The sequence below is a fragment of the Myiozetetes cayanensis genome, unplaced genomic scaffold (genome assembly GCF_022539395.1).
Source record: "Myiozetetes cayanensis isolate MyiCay16 unplaced genomic scaffold, myiCay2020 scf13, whole genome shotgun sequence".
NCBI lineage: Eukaryota > Metazoa > Chordata > Aves > Passeriformes > Tyrannidae > Myiozetetes > Myiozetetes cayanensis.
In genome coordinates this window covers 921052-937331 of record NW_026086937.1, presented here as the reverse complement: position 1 = coordinate 937331, position 16280 = coordinate 921052, and the positions used below count along the sequence as shown (strand labels likewise).

The 16280-nt window shown below is 41.6% G+C and overlaps 1 protein-coding gene across 3 annotated transcripts in view; it reads right to left on the bottom strand.

The window, feature by feature from the left end:
- The window catches only part of PLOD2 (procollagen-lysine,2-oxoglutarate 5-dioxygenase 2), a 66687-nt gene extending 50415 nt beyond the window's left edge, over positions 1–16272 (bottom strand). The window contains exons 1-2 of one of the 3 annotated variants that reach the window (XM_050308460.1): positions 10956–16272; positions 8672–9242 (exon numbers count right to left, since the gene is read on the bottom strand). The gene's annotated coding sequence lies outside the window, so the exon portion shown is untranslated. Of the gene's footprint in view, positions 1–8671 lie in introns of all 3 variants that reach the window. The other 2 variants (XM_050308461.1, XM_050308459.1) reach the window with 2 other exon arrangements.
- Between the last annotated feature and the right edge of the window lie 8 nt (positions 16273–16280).

Genomic DNA, 16280 nt, shown 5'->3' with positions numbered 1-16280 from the left:
TACACATTTTAGTGTCATTTTCCTCGGTCTCCTGAAGGCTAGTTTAATTTTCAACTGTTCTTAGAAAATGCAAGCTTTGTCCCCAGAGAGAAAACAGAACTAAAAGCTACCCAAAACACTCTTTCAAAGTGACAGATGTGGTCAAGACATCTCCCTCCCCCCAGAGGCTTCACTCGGACACTGGCCGATGGAAAATGTTTGTGAAACTCCAGAACTGAGCTCCACCAGCTGTGCAGTGCCCAAGGGCTCTGTCTCGCCCTGCCTTCGCAGACACTTGGGTTAGAAATGCTACTTTTGTCCACAAATACCGACTTCAAGGCCTGAACTGGCAGCTGGTAGTTAGCAGGGTCTTCAGCTCTCCTGATGCTGTTGCTTCAATACTGTATTACTGTTACAGCAACTCATCATTTAAATCTCTGAAATGCTAAGTCAGGAACTTACCCTCAAACCAAAACAGCTTTAAAGAATAACATAGGCAGTGTGTAATGTAATGTGCAAATATACCTGTTATGCTACAGAGGTTATCTGCAGAAACAATTCCTACATCTGCCCCAAAAAACAGGGTCACATTCTTGCTCTTGTCACCATTTGTTCTTTTGACTTTTTCCTTTATCAAGCCTTTTTCCTTCTCCTCTGCAACAAAGCCATTTCTTCATGATTCTAAGAAATGAACCAGTTTGGTTAAGTAGACATGGAGGAGAGGAGAGAATTTTAGCTGTGGGGCTCTGAACATGCGAGTCCAAGGAGTTTTCTTGTCCTAAAACTACAGCAGTAGTGAGGAAAACAAGAACAGCTTTGCAAGAAGTCCTCACTTCTGAAAGTTAACTGTGAAAAGTGATTTTCTAACTTGTTAATCAGTTGCCACATTTTTAATTTTTTTTTTTTTCAGAGCCTGTGCATTTTCAACAGATCAGCACTAATATCTAGGATTCAGCTGGCAGCTATTTGGGCAAAATTCTACAGGACCTCTGCAGAAGACAACAGCTTCCTGAATTGTTTCTAATCTCAATTCCTTCAGTGCCTCTTTCTCAGATGTTCAGAGAGCTCTTTTCTGGTCTTGGTAACTCCCTATCTATATCTGCCTATCCATAGGTCTCTTTCTTGATTGTCTGTAGGAAATTATCATGGGGTTGGCAACTTCCATCTTCCCCAAACCACCACCACTTTTATATTTCAAAATGGAATGGAAACAGAGAGATACCAGAGAGAGTTGCCATTACCTGCCCACCACTGCAGCCAAAGGGAGGGAGGTCCTGTCACAGGACCTTCTAAACCACAGACACTTCTTGTGGACCTCTTTCACATCCTCTGACCACTCTTCATTTCACTGTCTTTATAAAAAAACAGTCTTTGTTCCTGCTGTGCTTTGCTTGTCCTTAAACTCACCTCATCTTGCATCTAGGCCTCTAAAGCTGTTCTTTTATTCTGGACCCCCACTAGAATATCTTTTCCATAAACGCTACGATGGAAAAGTGTTGGTCACGTAAACTCCCTTCCATAATCTTATAACAACGAAATTATTCATTATACAGTAATTAAAACAAAAGACAAATAACAAGATTGGTCTGTGGAAAGCCAAGGGACAGAAGTAATTGACAACATTTCCCCAGCAGCAGTATAATATAATAGTAATAGAAAATGGCATTCTAAAGTAACAAAAAAATTAAAAATCACTTTTCAGGCATAGGAAGAAACCTTCTTCAGATATGTTTCGTTTAGATGCCTGAAGTTGTTTGAATTTGACCACAAGCTAACAAAACAGTAGAATTAAATTAATTTTTTTTTTTCACAGATTCATTAATATGAATGTGAAAGTCCATCTGGCAATAATATGGCATGAGAATGTGCACCACATTGCTTGACTTATTATGTCTATAAAAGCCTGTAATGAGGGCCTCTTAAGTACTTCAACCCTAATAAGATATCTTCCATAGACAATTTATTTCCAAAGAATCAGGCTAAATGTAACTGAAATTCTAGTCTTGCTGTCTGAAAATAGTTTCTCTTTGGTTGCCTCCCTTTAATTTATCCTCAATTTCAATGAGAGCATTTCTCTGAGTTGCTGCCCCAGCCCTGTTGCTGTGGGGGTGATCCAGCCCATTGCCAAGATGTGCCCAGTGCTCCCCAGGGATGCTCAGCACCTTCTGCTGCTGAGCACTGAGTGAACCCTTTGGGCCACAGTCACAGTTCCTGTCCCAAACCAACCAATCAGAAATTGCCTCACTTTATTCACTCATTTATAATTATAGCTATAAATGGCCCATATGAGCAAAAGATTAATAGTGTTAGCAAGCATTTTCAGGGTATAATCGGCTGTCATCCCATAATTACTCAAAAAGATTGAACGAGTGGCTTTGAAATTACAAGGAGAGTTGCATTCCTGTACTGAGATGGGAGCAGGAAGACGTGAGTGCTCATGAAAAGCTGTGCTAAGTTTTTGTCTGTGGTCCATCCTTTGGCATTATGACACGATTGCTCCAGCCTCAAGGGCCTATCCTGTGCTACAGAACTCAGTGAGCAGCATAAGAGAATAAATCCTGCTGGCCTGGCCTTAAACCAGATGCATTAGACCTCTGTCACTGTTTCTGGTGGACACAAATATCTGATCCCCATTTTTTTTCACTTTCATTGCATTCATGTTTATGTGATCTATATAGGCAAAGAAACTAAGAATTAAATCTTCAGGCTAAGCCGATCACGGTTGATCTTGTAAAGATTTCACTCCCATCACCCAATAAACTATAAAATGCTTCCCAGAGTCTCAAATGAGAGGTGTTGAAATGCACATTTAATCATAATGACTAATGTAAAATGTTGCTTTCATTATTTTGGGATGCAGAAAAGAACATAATAGAAAAAGAACTGACAATCAAGAAAACTGGCAAAAAGAAAACTAATTTTAAACATTTACTGTGGGATTCATAGAAACTAGCAGAAAAATGCCTTTAAGAAATTTTCTGAAGCTGGGAGGCACTTGAAGTTTTGTGTCTGTCAACAAACAGTGCTCCTCTGCCCACGCCTGTGGCACTGAACAGTGCGTGTCACACGTGCATGACCCACAGAGGAGGGCAGGTCACTATGGGCTTTACAATAGCTGACCTAAAGCCTACTTTTTTTGTGATTTCAGAAGACCAGGGGAGAGTTCTGGAGTGGCAATTTGGGAAAACCGCTGGAGCAGAGAAGCACGTCCCACAAGTATTCCCCTATGGGAAGACATCACATTTCATATTCTCTGTTACTGGAATGGTTTTGGTCGAAGTTTCTTTTCCTGCCCCTGCTCTGGGAGTTTTGTGTCTGTTCTGTCTGTCCACAATGATCTCATTCTCTCCAGCTGACTTGTATAAGGTAAATGGAAACTGCTGTCTGACAAAACCTAACTTTGACAGGTAGGTCTTTTTAGTAATTTAGTTTGATTTATAACAACACTGCTATTAAATTCGTCGTATTTCATACTTTCTGTATGATCTAAATGAGGAATCCCAGATGGCCCCAAAACAACTTCTGGCAGCATTTCTGGAGCACTGGATTCAAGAGAGGAAGAGAGGAGGAGCACTGCCCATTATTTTGCTGCTGCAAAGTCGCCTTGCATAGAGCCTTTCAGCTCCCACTGAAAGAGCAGCCACAGGCAAGGTGAGGAAAAGCTAAGAACCACAGATCTTTCCTAATTTAGTCATTGGTCAAAATATTATATGGCTTTGCAATACCTAACTATTTTGCCTCCTGACAAAAAAACCCTTTTATAGGGTAAAAAGGTGGCGGCCAATAAAAACAAGGTGTGGAAAGTAAAAATAGCATCTTTAAATGAACAGCTAAATACAGTTACCAGGAAAGCTGAGGTTTTGAGCAGCGTCCTTGGCATAAGCAAGCAAGCAAGAAAATCTCATGACTGAATCAGTAGGAGAATGTGCTTTCAAAGTTAGAAACATTTAGGAGCTTTACACTTTTTAGGGTTTTTTCCTCGTCCTTTTCTCCCATCTTGCATTGTGTGTGCACACAGTTTTTTTGATAAAAGGGAATATAAAGGGAGGTTAGGTTCAGATCACTACCAGAAAACTTTCTTTGCAGAGCAGGGTTCGCAACTGTTCACCCACACTTGTGGACTTAATCATTTCACTCAGTCACTGACAGGGCAAGTGTGAGAGCAAAACAAATCCAGACCTTTAACCCTAAAATGGCCAGAAGTTACTGATGCCATGAAAAAGTTTTAGGTTACAGGCTGTGTACTGGGAAATACATCCAGTACACCAGATGCTGCTTCTCAATTGTATTTTTCAGGCCAGTGAGCAAAAGCGCACATGCCTTTTTTTGAGACTAGGAGCTTGAACACCATTCTAAACTTACATGGAAAGGGGCACAGAAGAGGCAAACTCTGAACAGCTGCATAGTTTTGATGAATGTTATCCACTCTGCATTCAAAACAACTCACCTATCTGCTGTTAATGGAATGACTGGAATAAATTGAGAACTTCCAATAGATCCTCAAGAGGACTCTTTTCAAAAGATTTGGAAATTTAATTATTTTTAGCACATCACTCAACAGAAGCCAGGAGGATGGCTACTTTGAATCTTTTAAATAAGTTCTCAGAGACTACAACTGTGCTTCTTTAGTTTGGATGCTCAGGAAGATGAAGTCTCTAACTAAAATAATTCTGCTGACTTGTCAAGGTTGGCAAAGCCTGACCTTGGCAGTACATCTTGCTCCCATAGCCTGGGCTTTAGGAGGGCAGTTTCAGAGGTGATCTGGCTGCTTCACTTCCAGATAATCCAAAGCCTGTGCTGCTCAAGGCAACATACAGATTGAGTCTACATTGGGGAATGTGATGGAATGAAATTCCTTCCTGTTTAAAGTAAACTAAACAAACTCACTTTACGTATTGGAAGGAGGCAGCAACCTCCTCCAGAGTGGGGAGAAGCAGTGTGATGGATAAATAGCAAGAGTCACAGGTAGCCCTGCAGTGCTCCAGCACTGTGAATGGCTGTTTATAAAATCCCAAACAGAATTAACAAAGTGGCCAAGATGGCACACAGACTAAATTACCCATGCTGGCAAACCTGTGTCTCTGTCTTCTCCAGCTTTTCCCTCTTCCTCAGCCTTTCTTTCACTCCATCAAGAGGATATGTTTAGTATATTTTCCTGCAGCCAAAATCCCTTCTGTAGGGTTTAGAAGAACCAAAATTACAATACTCAACAGTATCCTCAGATAAACCATGCAGGCAGCCTCTATTCCAGGGTACCTAAAGGAGGCAGGAAAGTTGGTAGGCACAGAGCACACATCCCCAGGACACTCCTAGGAAATGGCCAGGTAAAATCCATCCTCTTGTCATAGCAAAGAAAAGGGGTGCATATATAAAAGCTCTACAGGTCCCTGCAGGTCTCATTCTCTGTGTTGTGTGAGGGGGACATGTGACTATCTTTAGCTCTGTTGCGTTTTTTTGTGTATAATTGTTTATCCTCTGTGTGGAGGATAATTACCCCCTCTGTGTGGAGATGACTCCACTGTCTCTAGGTTCACCAGTCTGCTCCAACCTGGAACAGTGCTCAGGAACATCAGCACGCTGTTTCCAGCCCTTTGAACAGATTCAGCCACAAGCACAGCATTTCCAGTCACGTGGCCTTCCTTTCTTATCAAGATCCTTTTGAAGTTGTTGGGTCATGAGAAGGAAGAATCAGATCCCAATACTGTGCATCACTTTGCATGTACTTTCACACTGCAGTTGGAGTGTTTGTAGCTACACTGAATGCAGATCCAGGCAGTTGTTGGCTCGGGCCCCTGCAAGTTAGTACCATACAGAGGATTTCAAGTTGCCAGATAACATAAAAGCCATGGTGTCCAGTTCTCAAAATAATATCCATGAAAGTAATTTTGAAATTGTATTGTGTTCAAGAAACTAGGGACTCCTACAAATGTTACTGATTTCTCAACCCAAGGCAAGACAATTAGGTAATTGCTTATTTTTCAGCCTTGCCTTCCTAAACAACACATCCCTATTATAACCATCTTCAGAAGTTTTTCCAAGAAAAAAAAATATTTAGTAAACATTTTTCCTCAGCAGGAAACACGAAGCAATCCTAGTAGATTATCATTAATTTGATTTGATTATTGCTATCAGTTTAGTAAATATGGTATTGTTTGACTCCAGAGGAGTGTCAGACACATTGTGACAGCTGCAAAAGCCTCCTGAGCACCACCTGGGATAGTAGGGGGCTAGCAATCTGAATGATGATGTTGAGACTGTTATTAAATATTTACTGAGCCATCAGGACTCCTCAAATCACGATACAAAGCTGTTGTGAGGTATTATTATTCCCACAGGCTATTCATGTTACTCAGTTTTAAGGTTCACCTCCCAAGAGGTAACAGTGATAACAATCACAGCTTTCCAGTCTAAATAATAGAAACCACTTGCTTCCAAAAAAAAATATAATCTTTAAATTGGACCAGACTCCAAGTAGCTACCAAAGCCAGAGACAGAACTATGACACAATTTCCAAAGCAAAACAAAGACAATATAAAGGCAGAAAAAAATCCCCTTTAAACCAGAGAAATTCAAGAAAACTCATACACCACTGAAGCCAGGATTCTGTAAAATCTCAGTAGCTGCCTCTTTCTGTCCTTGATATCTCATGTATCTTTTTCCAAATCAAAATCAGAGAGAATGAAGATTCTTGTTATTTTAGTGAGAGTAGGCCATTTAATCCTGCTCTTCATATCTTCCTTAGGCTGCTCAAAAGCAGCCCAGATTGCTGTATACCAATATGCTTTTTTTTTCTGTTGAATTGCTATAAACAATCCTCTAGTTCTCAAAAATAACTTTAGCTTTTTATTCCCCCTGTGCTCCAGGACTGTTTGAGACAGCTGATGGTGTAGCTGAATATCAGCTTCCATAAACAAACGCTCTGCATCGGAACTGAACTGCACGTAGGCCATCCACACAATCTTTCCACTCTGGCTGCTTCTCCCTGCAGCCACTTGGGGAAGATGTTTTGGCTGGGACTCCACTACAGGTTACTCCACGTCAGACCAACCACCAACCCGAGTGAGGAAAAAGCTGCTGGTTAAACGTCCGTGGTTCTCAGTCAGCACGCCCAGAGCCTCGGACAAGGTGCACCTCTGTTCTCCTCTGAAAAGCATCAGCACTCCCAGGCTGGCCTTCAAAGCCGAGCTCTGTTTCTGGGAGTCTGTGCTGTTCACCTCTCACAGACAGGGAACCTACTGCAGCAATTAAAACTTTCCTGTCTGAGTTTGCTTTTCATATAGTGCAGATGGGACAATAGGCAGGGATTTGCCTTACAATCACCATTTGTATCATTTACTCTGGTTCTTTTCATCCCAGAGAAAGCCTAACCTTTTTCCCATGGAATTTCTCTTAAGTGAGTCACAGAAGTCTGCTGCTGCCCAGGCACTCACAGGAAAAAAGGATTTACATTTTATGTGCGTTTTTAGGAACACTCTTCTGTCACACCATTCATCTCAATGCCTAAATTAGGTCATCCCTTTGCTTTTTTCCCTCTTTGCATTGTAGGGGAAAACAGACGTGATTTATCAGTCCCTCATCATGGAGGAGGCTTGGTCCTGCATTGTCCATCCACTTCTAACTCCATGCAAACCTCAGCCTGGGATTCCCATCATTCTGGGGTTCCATAACCAGAGAGCATGACTGGGCAGAGAAAGGCTTTGACACCTGGGCGATTAAACATTTACAAAACACCTAATTTAGATGATGGGTGGATGAGAGCAAGGAAGCAGCACCTCTCTGTGATGTGGTCTCCCCATAACCCACTGGAAAGAATTTGGCAGCAAGCAAAGATTCAGAAAACAGGTACTAGCAAATACACTTTGTTTCTCCACGCGTGCTGTGGCTAAGGTGCCTGCTCATGAAAAGTCACTGGGGGACAGCACATGTCACTGGAAACAGGACCTGCAGCCCCTCTGACAACACCCTGGTCCTCCCCCCTGTCCCGAGATCCCTCCCCACAGCAGTGCTGCTGGGAACCCTGGGCCTTTTCAGTGGTGAAGAAAACTTCTTTTAAGGCAATTATTCCTGTGAATGCTTTCCAGCCTTCTACAGACTTTAAATGTATGGAATAAATCCTTGGTCTTGCACCACAACTCATTGACGAGTTGCATATGTAAAGTTTTAAACCAAAGCAATCTTTTGCACTTGTGATCTACTCCATTCATTACCATGGAACTGATAGGACTTGGAAGAAACTTAGTTACTGCTCCACAGTCACAGAAATCTCCAATAAACAGGGCAATGTCTAACTAAATCTAATATAACAATCAATTCATGTACCTTATTTAGAAAATTCCATCATATATGAAAATATAAAAACCTTATGCACAAAATCGCTAGATTAACAGGAGCATCTTCACCATTCTTTGTGGCTTCTTTTCTTTCTTCTTTTGGGAGAAAAAAATTATAGTTCTTATATCTTAACATGAGAAGAGACACTTAATCAGGTGTTCTGACCAGAATGGCACGCTCACTGCATTCCTCTTACATGCACTCATATTACAGCCAAAAAAGAACATGCATTAGATTGAAACATTTTGGTCCTCAGCAGAGTAAACTGTTGATGCCATTCTGACAACCATCAGCTATTGGTGGAATTGCTGTGGGAGTTTGTAAGAAGGCATTTGCAAATGCTTTATCAATACAAATTTACCTCAGCAGCAAAAGGACAGACAGCATCAGTTGCAGGCTGCGTGGACAAGCCTTGTTCTTCCTCCTAGACCAACAAAAAAACCTCAAATCAATATGAATTGCAGGAAGATAGCTCAGGAGCTATCTGGGGCAGAAGGTAATGGTCTCAGGGGAGCAATGAAGTTTCAAGAATTGCAATAGTTTTACAATTTTTACCTGTAATCTGGCAGCACCAAAGCACATCTCCAGGAAAGCCCTCATCATGCTCTCTTATCCAGTCGCTCCAGGCTGTGGTTTGATTATGCTGATATTTTTAGCTCCCCTCCTCTTGCTTTTTCCCCACTGTCAGCAGCTATAATTGCATTTCTAAATGGTCAAATTCTAATCATAAATGTGCATTAACCAAGAATCACCTTATCTGTACCTGGATAGGAATCCAGCTCTGGTTGGATCTGAGCTGAGATGCAGGGATTACGTGGTGTTAGGTGCCCTCTGCACCAGGTAGCTGATTGCCTTTGACTTTGCAGAGCTGTAGCTCAAAGGATTTGGAAGTCAAACATATTTTGTAGATGTTTACACCTCATTACATCTTTCTGAAAAGATAAAAACTTGACTTGTGCATACTTCTGTCTGCAAATGTGGCTTGAGTTTATCTGATAGTGAAAGCTTTTGCTAAATTTCACCGCATAATTACTGAAGTGCAAATCTCCAGGAAAAACAATTTGCTGTGAAGATTTCATATTTGCAGCTTAAGAGGCACTGATTAGTTGCTGTTTTACTCTGGCACCACATTGCAGTAGCTTCCTTAGAGCATACATAACCACCGACGTTTTTAAAATTTATTTTCCATTCCTTTTCTTCAATATGCACTTTTGCACAAATATTTCCTTCAGCTAAACTTATTGGTTAAAAAGTTGAACACCATAAATGAAGCACAAACAATGCTCATAAATTTAGTTGATTTATTCAACAGGGATTTTACCTTTCTCTGTCTTGCACTCTTCTCTACTATTGCAACATTAACTAAATAGTATTTTTCTTTTTTTTTTTTTTCCTTCCCATATTTTCTGCAACACAGAGGTACATTCTTGTTCATTTCAATGGCTGGCTTTAGTTCTTGGTGCATTTTAATACTAGCTTACTACCTCTCATAGCCTTTCCAGAGTTTGTCCAGTGGAAAGGAGAGGGCACAGTGAGTCCTTGTCTGTGCTGAACAGCTTTGCTTGTATTTCTTTTCTGTCCCCATCTGGCAACAAGCAGAATATGGACACAAACAGAGTGTCAGCAAGCTCAGCCTCAGTCTGCTGAAAGACCTGTATTTTCCAGGAGCCACAAATTCTCTCCTTAGAAAAATGAGACATCTGCCAACACAACAAAGCAGTGTGCCTTGGTTCCATTGTACACCCATAGCCAGTGGGATTAAAAACAATTTTATGCCAGTTAGAAAACAGGACTGGCTGCACGAGTAGAAAAAGACAGGGTTTAGGTGCTCATGTGTAGGTCTTTGGCAAACATACACAGCCCTTAAAGTATCAGGATTGATTTTGTTCAAATTCCCAAGGGCAAGTGTTGTTCCTTGTAATACCAAACGCTGGAGAGAGCCACAGTGAGACAGAACCCGAGCTGGGGTTGGGAAAGATTCCTAAATAACTGAAGGAGCACCTTACAGCCTGTACAGACTGCTGGAGAGAGTTCCTCAGTGATGTGTATGACAACTCAGTTGTACAGCAGGGTACACAAAGTGGACCAGCACAGAGCAGTGCTTGGGCAAGGTCAGATACCTTGGGAAGCTGTGCTGTTCAAACTGTGCCAAAAAAAATCCCAGCACTCAGGAGGAACTGTACACCTACACAAGAGGGACTATACTTCAGAGCAGGAACGTGCAGCCAGAACCTGTTACAAAACACGACTGCACTGAGGTGCAGGTCACACATAACACCAGCAAAGCACTGCTGTCAGCCACCAAGTCAAGGCAGACCCAAACTCCTTAGTGTCTTCAGGGTCAACACGTAGAACTGGGTCATTTAAATTAGCAAGTTACCTTTTGTTTATACTTCTCCTCCTATGAATAGCTTTAATTACAGCCTTCACCACAAAACTCAGCCTCGCTGGTTTGTTCAGGAGTTTCCATACGGCATTTGCTGCCCACTGCTCCCTCCTGGGGCCCTGTGCCCCCTTCACTGCACCACCCCAGTGCCAGCACCACCCCAGTGCCAGCACCACCCCAGTGCCAGCACCACCCTGCCAGTGCTGACTCCAGCTCCACAGGCAGTGCCATGGCAGCGCTGCAGTACTGGAACACTTACCTCTGGAATACACATCTGTCCATGCTCCTTGAAGCTGTGATGTAGGGCTGCACAGGAATTTTCCCGTTGCTGAACATCTCTGTGCCGCTCCCTCCCTGCAGCACGTGAATCAAGGAAGAAGAGGCTCCCAGCCAGAAGGCAGCAGGACCATCAGCACCTGCACTGCACTAGCTCACCCTCCCTTCTCTGCTTCCAGGGTCCTGGTGTGTACGGGACCAGGGCAGGCTCCCCTCTGTGCTGCTCAGCTTCCCACCCGTGTCTGCGTGTCTGCTCGGTAAAAGGCGAGCAACAAAGGAGAAACACTGACTTCCTCAGATGCCACCAGCTGCCCGGGTTCAGTAACTAGGTCAGCTAAAGGTTAAACCAGCTGAGGCATGAGCAGCAAGTTTAAATTTAACAGAGAAAAAAAAAAAAAAAAAGAGCCAAAACACAACCAAACCCTGGGGGGAAACCTGGAGCAGATTCCTGAGCCTGCCTGGCACAGGTCTCCTGTCCCTCTCCTCCACTGCCCTGCAGCACGGTCCTGTCTCAGGTCTAGGGGGCTAAATGCACCTCAGACATAAAGCAGTGACACTAAAGCAGCAATGAAATCAGCCTGTTTGCTTTGATGTACCCTGCTGTGATATATTAACAACTTTTTGCTTTCAGTAGTAAATTCTGTCAGAAATCACAGTCCAATTCCAAATTATACCATCTCCCAAGCCTAATGCAAGTTTAAGGACATTACACAGTATTTTGTCTAAGTATTATTCTAAATCAATCATGGTTCAACATACTTTCATGCACAGTTTTGTAATTTTCCTAGTGGTGCATAATTGCATCTGAAGCTCAGGATTTTGCTGCTTGGGTGGGAAAGACAGATCGAGCTTTCCACACTCATGTAGGGAATACATACTTTGGAGATAGTGTAATCTGAAATTCTTCCACTAAGAAAATCAGAATGACATCTAAGCAAACCGCCTGTGGATCTCACTGCCAGGTTTTAAGCAGTGAAAAATTAATTTCTGTGCTAACACTGCCACCCATCGAAAAATAGGAGACACAGTCATTCTATATCCCCATTCTCATCTCTTCTCCCTCTTTGGTGTGCTGCAGTGCTCTCGTGTATCCTTAATCATCACTGCTGTCTTTAGTAACAGTGTCGTTAATAAAGCATTATCAGGAAAAAAATGTAAATAAACTGGAACCAAGGGATAGGTCAAATGTACCTATAGAACAGAAGATAAATTCTCTCCAGAACAAAACCAGGAATGTATGGAAGTCTCCCTGTGAATGGTGACAGGGAGCCCTAGAGCAATCTGATCAGTACATAAGCACATATAAGCATAAGCACATATATAATGAAAGAACACATAAAGCCCTGTATTGTCCACTAGCTGGGCTCTTCCATCCACCCTGAGAGAGCTTTTTTCTTCATTATTTTCTCCCTCTGACCTCTTGCTGTTTTCTGTGTCACTCTTACACCTTTTTTATCTCCTGTCTCGCTGATTTTAAGATCAAGTCACATAATTGCTTCTTGCTTGACGTGGCTTCTTCATCCTGTGGTGCAGTGGTGGTTTCCCCTCCATGCAACCTGCACCTGTTTCCTTGCCCTGATCATAAGAGGTTCCCTTACCTGCAAGTTCCTCTGGTTCCACAGCTTCCTCCCTGCATCATGCTTTTACCTTCACCATTTACCAGTTTTGTAAGCATTCCTGTCACAAATTATAGCTATCCATATCATCCAATGCCCATTAGTAGTCAAACACTTCAGCCATGCTATTTTTCAATAAATTCCCTTGAACAAAGATTTGATTTTCTTTATTATCACTCATATTTCCAATGAGTTACCCCTGCACCTACAGTAAATGAGCTAAATTCAGTTTAGGAAGAACAGCTGCTTTCTCCTTCCCTGACTCACCTTTTTTGTGCAGTCTTGCTCCCACTCTCAGCTTCTGGTCAAAGTTATTCTTGTTAGTAAAACCATCATGAAGTATGTGAGGGTTGTAAGGGCTGCCCTTGGGTCAACAAAAGCACCCAAGGAGACCTTATGATGATCATTACAAATATGAATTAAAATGTTCTAAAAAGACCAACTATTGTAAAATGCACTTTAAAACAATGCTCCTTCTCTTTCTCATTGAGCAAGATTATTCTCTCGTCCTCAATCAGCAAAAAGCCAATCTTGATTATGACTAAAGGAGTAAATTACTTTTTTTTGTTTGCACTTATAATTTTGGTTTCTGGGAATCAGAATTAACTATGCTTTTTTACTGAGAAACATCATATAAATTAAATTGTCTTTCTGTGCTATATAGACCCTGGGGTTTCATTAAGTGACTGCATCTCCTGCTCAGCTGGAAAGTAAAAACTTACAGGGGTGATACAGATGGAAAGTTCATTAACCAAACTACAGAAATCCATCTGCAAATCTCACTCTGTAAAGGTTTTATGTAACAGCTCCATCTCACTGAGATGCTACTGAATAACAGGCAGCATGCTGAAAGTCTTCTAATGCTGGATTTATGGATGGGGAGTAAATCACTCTATTGCTTATAGCCTGATGGATGAAGAGTGGAGCATTCTAGTCTGGTGATTTATTAAATATGGGTGCTGTTATGGGTTCTTTCAAAATGAAGAAAAGACGGCTCAAAGAATTATTTATTCTGCATTTAGCACAATCAGTTTCAGAAATGAGAAAGTCTCCAGAAGTTCTTGTAAAATTTAAGGATTAAGCATTTTTCAATTAAATAGCAATAGAAAAAAAAATAAGAGTATTAAGGGGATAAGATACTGTTTGTTTAACTAAAGAGTTACCCATTGATAGTTTTAGTTAGGACTTCCCATGCAATACTTTTACCTTCATAAGAGACTGTGAACTGTTTCACAAGACAAAAGTTTATGAGGTGTGTGACCAGTATCAGTTATCCAGTTACTCAACCAATGGAAAGTTCCTCTGGTTCAATGCTCTCTCTGTCCCTTTATGATCTGAGGCTGCAGAACTTCTTTCCTCTTCTTACCACAATTCTGGCAAATCTAGGATGCTTAGCTTCCACTTCTTAGTCCTCAGCTGGAGTAAGAACATACTTGTTCTCTTGGGCTATCTAATTCTTCACCTTATTTACTAATTTTCCTAAATATGTGGTAAAGGAACAAGCTGGAGTAATTTGACCACTAGACTCGAGCAGCATAAAATCCAAAAATCGAAATGGCAACAGCACAACTTCATTGTTGGGTTTCACTGTGTTTGAGAAACCTGTTTTAAGCACAGATATCTTTGCTTTGATTGTACTTCACAGAATTGTTACTGTCTGCAAATTGAAACTCGCCTTAAGATGTGAGAGTTGAAAGATTTTTTTCCTCCACATCTTGACCTGAAGTTGATCATTCTTAACCATTTGCTTTCTCACATTCTTCCCTTACTGCTCTACAGAGATGTATGGGAATTTTTCTTTGTAATTTTGTATGCAAGATTGTTGAGACAATGGTGTTTCCAGATCTTATGCTGAGTATCTAAGAACAACATTTGAACAAAAAAATTTTAATTACTTGTGGGAATAAAAATACAGTCTCCTGGTTATGCTGTATTAGCCCAAGCTCCTAATACCTTACTTAAATTTGCATACACACCCCAGTTGATTGTCAGTGGATGAATTTATGATGCCAAGATCCTTTTTACCACGGGCAAAGGGATCCCTGTTTTGCTTACTTGCAAAATATTATTCCATCCTGTTGTCAAACAGCCACAGACCTCATTCCAATGCAAACTAAATTTAAACTCTATGCAGCACTCGCCATGGAAGCAAACAGGTATTTTCAAGTATCTCCAAACCAATCTTTACGGAATATTTATTTGAGGAACTCTGCTCCCTGCTGGAGTCAGCTCTCCAGTGTGCTTGAGCCTGGGCCTTCAGAGCTCCAGGCAGGACTAGAGTTGTGTCACCCCTTGCAGGGCTGATAAAGGTGCACTTACCCATGAGAATCCCTAGAGGACAGGGCTGGTCCTGGCTCTTTTACTCTGGTTTCTAACATAAGTAGCTTCTATGCCTTACTCAAGCAATCACAGACTTCTAGAAGAGTTTAGTAACATTGAATTTCTGATATCTCCTTAACAGCTGGTTATTAAAGCACACTTTTTTTTCAAAATAATAATAATAAATTAATTCCCTAAGAATAGTGCTGATGAACCAAAAATGCACCTCCAGCAATTCCACATACAAGGAGCTTTAGACCCAGAAGCTAACTTTTAAAAGGCACAATATACAATTTTAAAGGCTTTCAGAACAGTCTGAACTGTTGTCTCCAGTTTGTACAATTCTTCCAGCATCAAGGTACACAGCAGCAATGGCACTTCTCTTTTCCTCTGCTTTCTGACTGATCAGGAACAATCAGTAAATTTAAAATATTGGACTAAAAGAATCTTGAGCAGAACTAGAGTACAACTGAAACTCCTGTCAAGGTCCTCTCCCCATAGCTGGGTTCCAAGAACTGTTCTGTGTACATGCCTGTATGCTGGGGTAAGAAAGAGAAACTTTATCCATTGCTTGGACATGTAAACAAAGCTGTAAATGCTAAGAAACAGACTTGCTATCCCACGTGTCTGCTTTTGAAGTGAATTCTTCTGTTTATTTTTCCTGCACCCTCACACCAACAGGCAGACTTAAAATCCATGAAAACAATGGAATGAATGAGGAGGAAAGATAAGTGGAGAAACTGAGGAGTAACTAACTAGTTTTTCCTTGCCTCAGGACACACTCATGCACAAAGCAATTACTAAAGGATTATTAAACAGAAGCAAATATGGACATTTATATTCCCTGTCTCCTCTAAACTTCCATCACTGAAAATATGAACTTTAAGTTTCAAAACAACCAAAATGAGGAAACACTTAGGAGTCACCCTTGACAACACATTTATCACCAGATGTGGTGGGCTGACCTTGGCTGGATGCCAGCTGCCCACCAAGCCACTCCATCACTCCCCCTTCCCAGCTGCACAGGGGACAGAAAGTAAGATGGAAGAGCATTCACGGGTTGAGATAAGCCAGTTTACTAAAGCAAAAGGGAAAGCTTGTGAGTGCACAAAGAGTAAAATAAAATACCCTTATTCTTCTACTTCTCTTCTTCTTTCTTCTACAGCAAGAGATGTCTGGCCACCTCCTGGCAAGCAGGGCTTCAGCACATGTAGCAGTTGCTCCAGAAGGCAAACATTAATGCCCCTGCTTCCTCCTCCTCCTTTTCTTAGCTTTTATATCTGAGCTGACATCATATGGTGTGAAATACCCCTCTGGTCAGCTTGGGTCAGCTCCCAGCCTTCTGATGGGGGTGGGATGCTGAGAGACAGCAC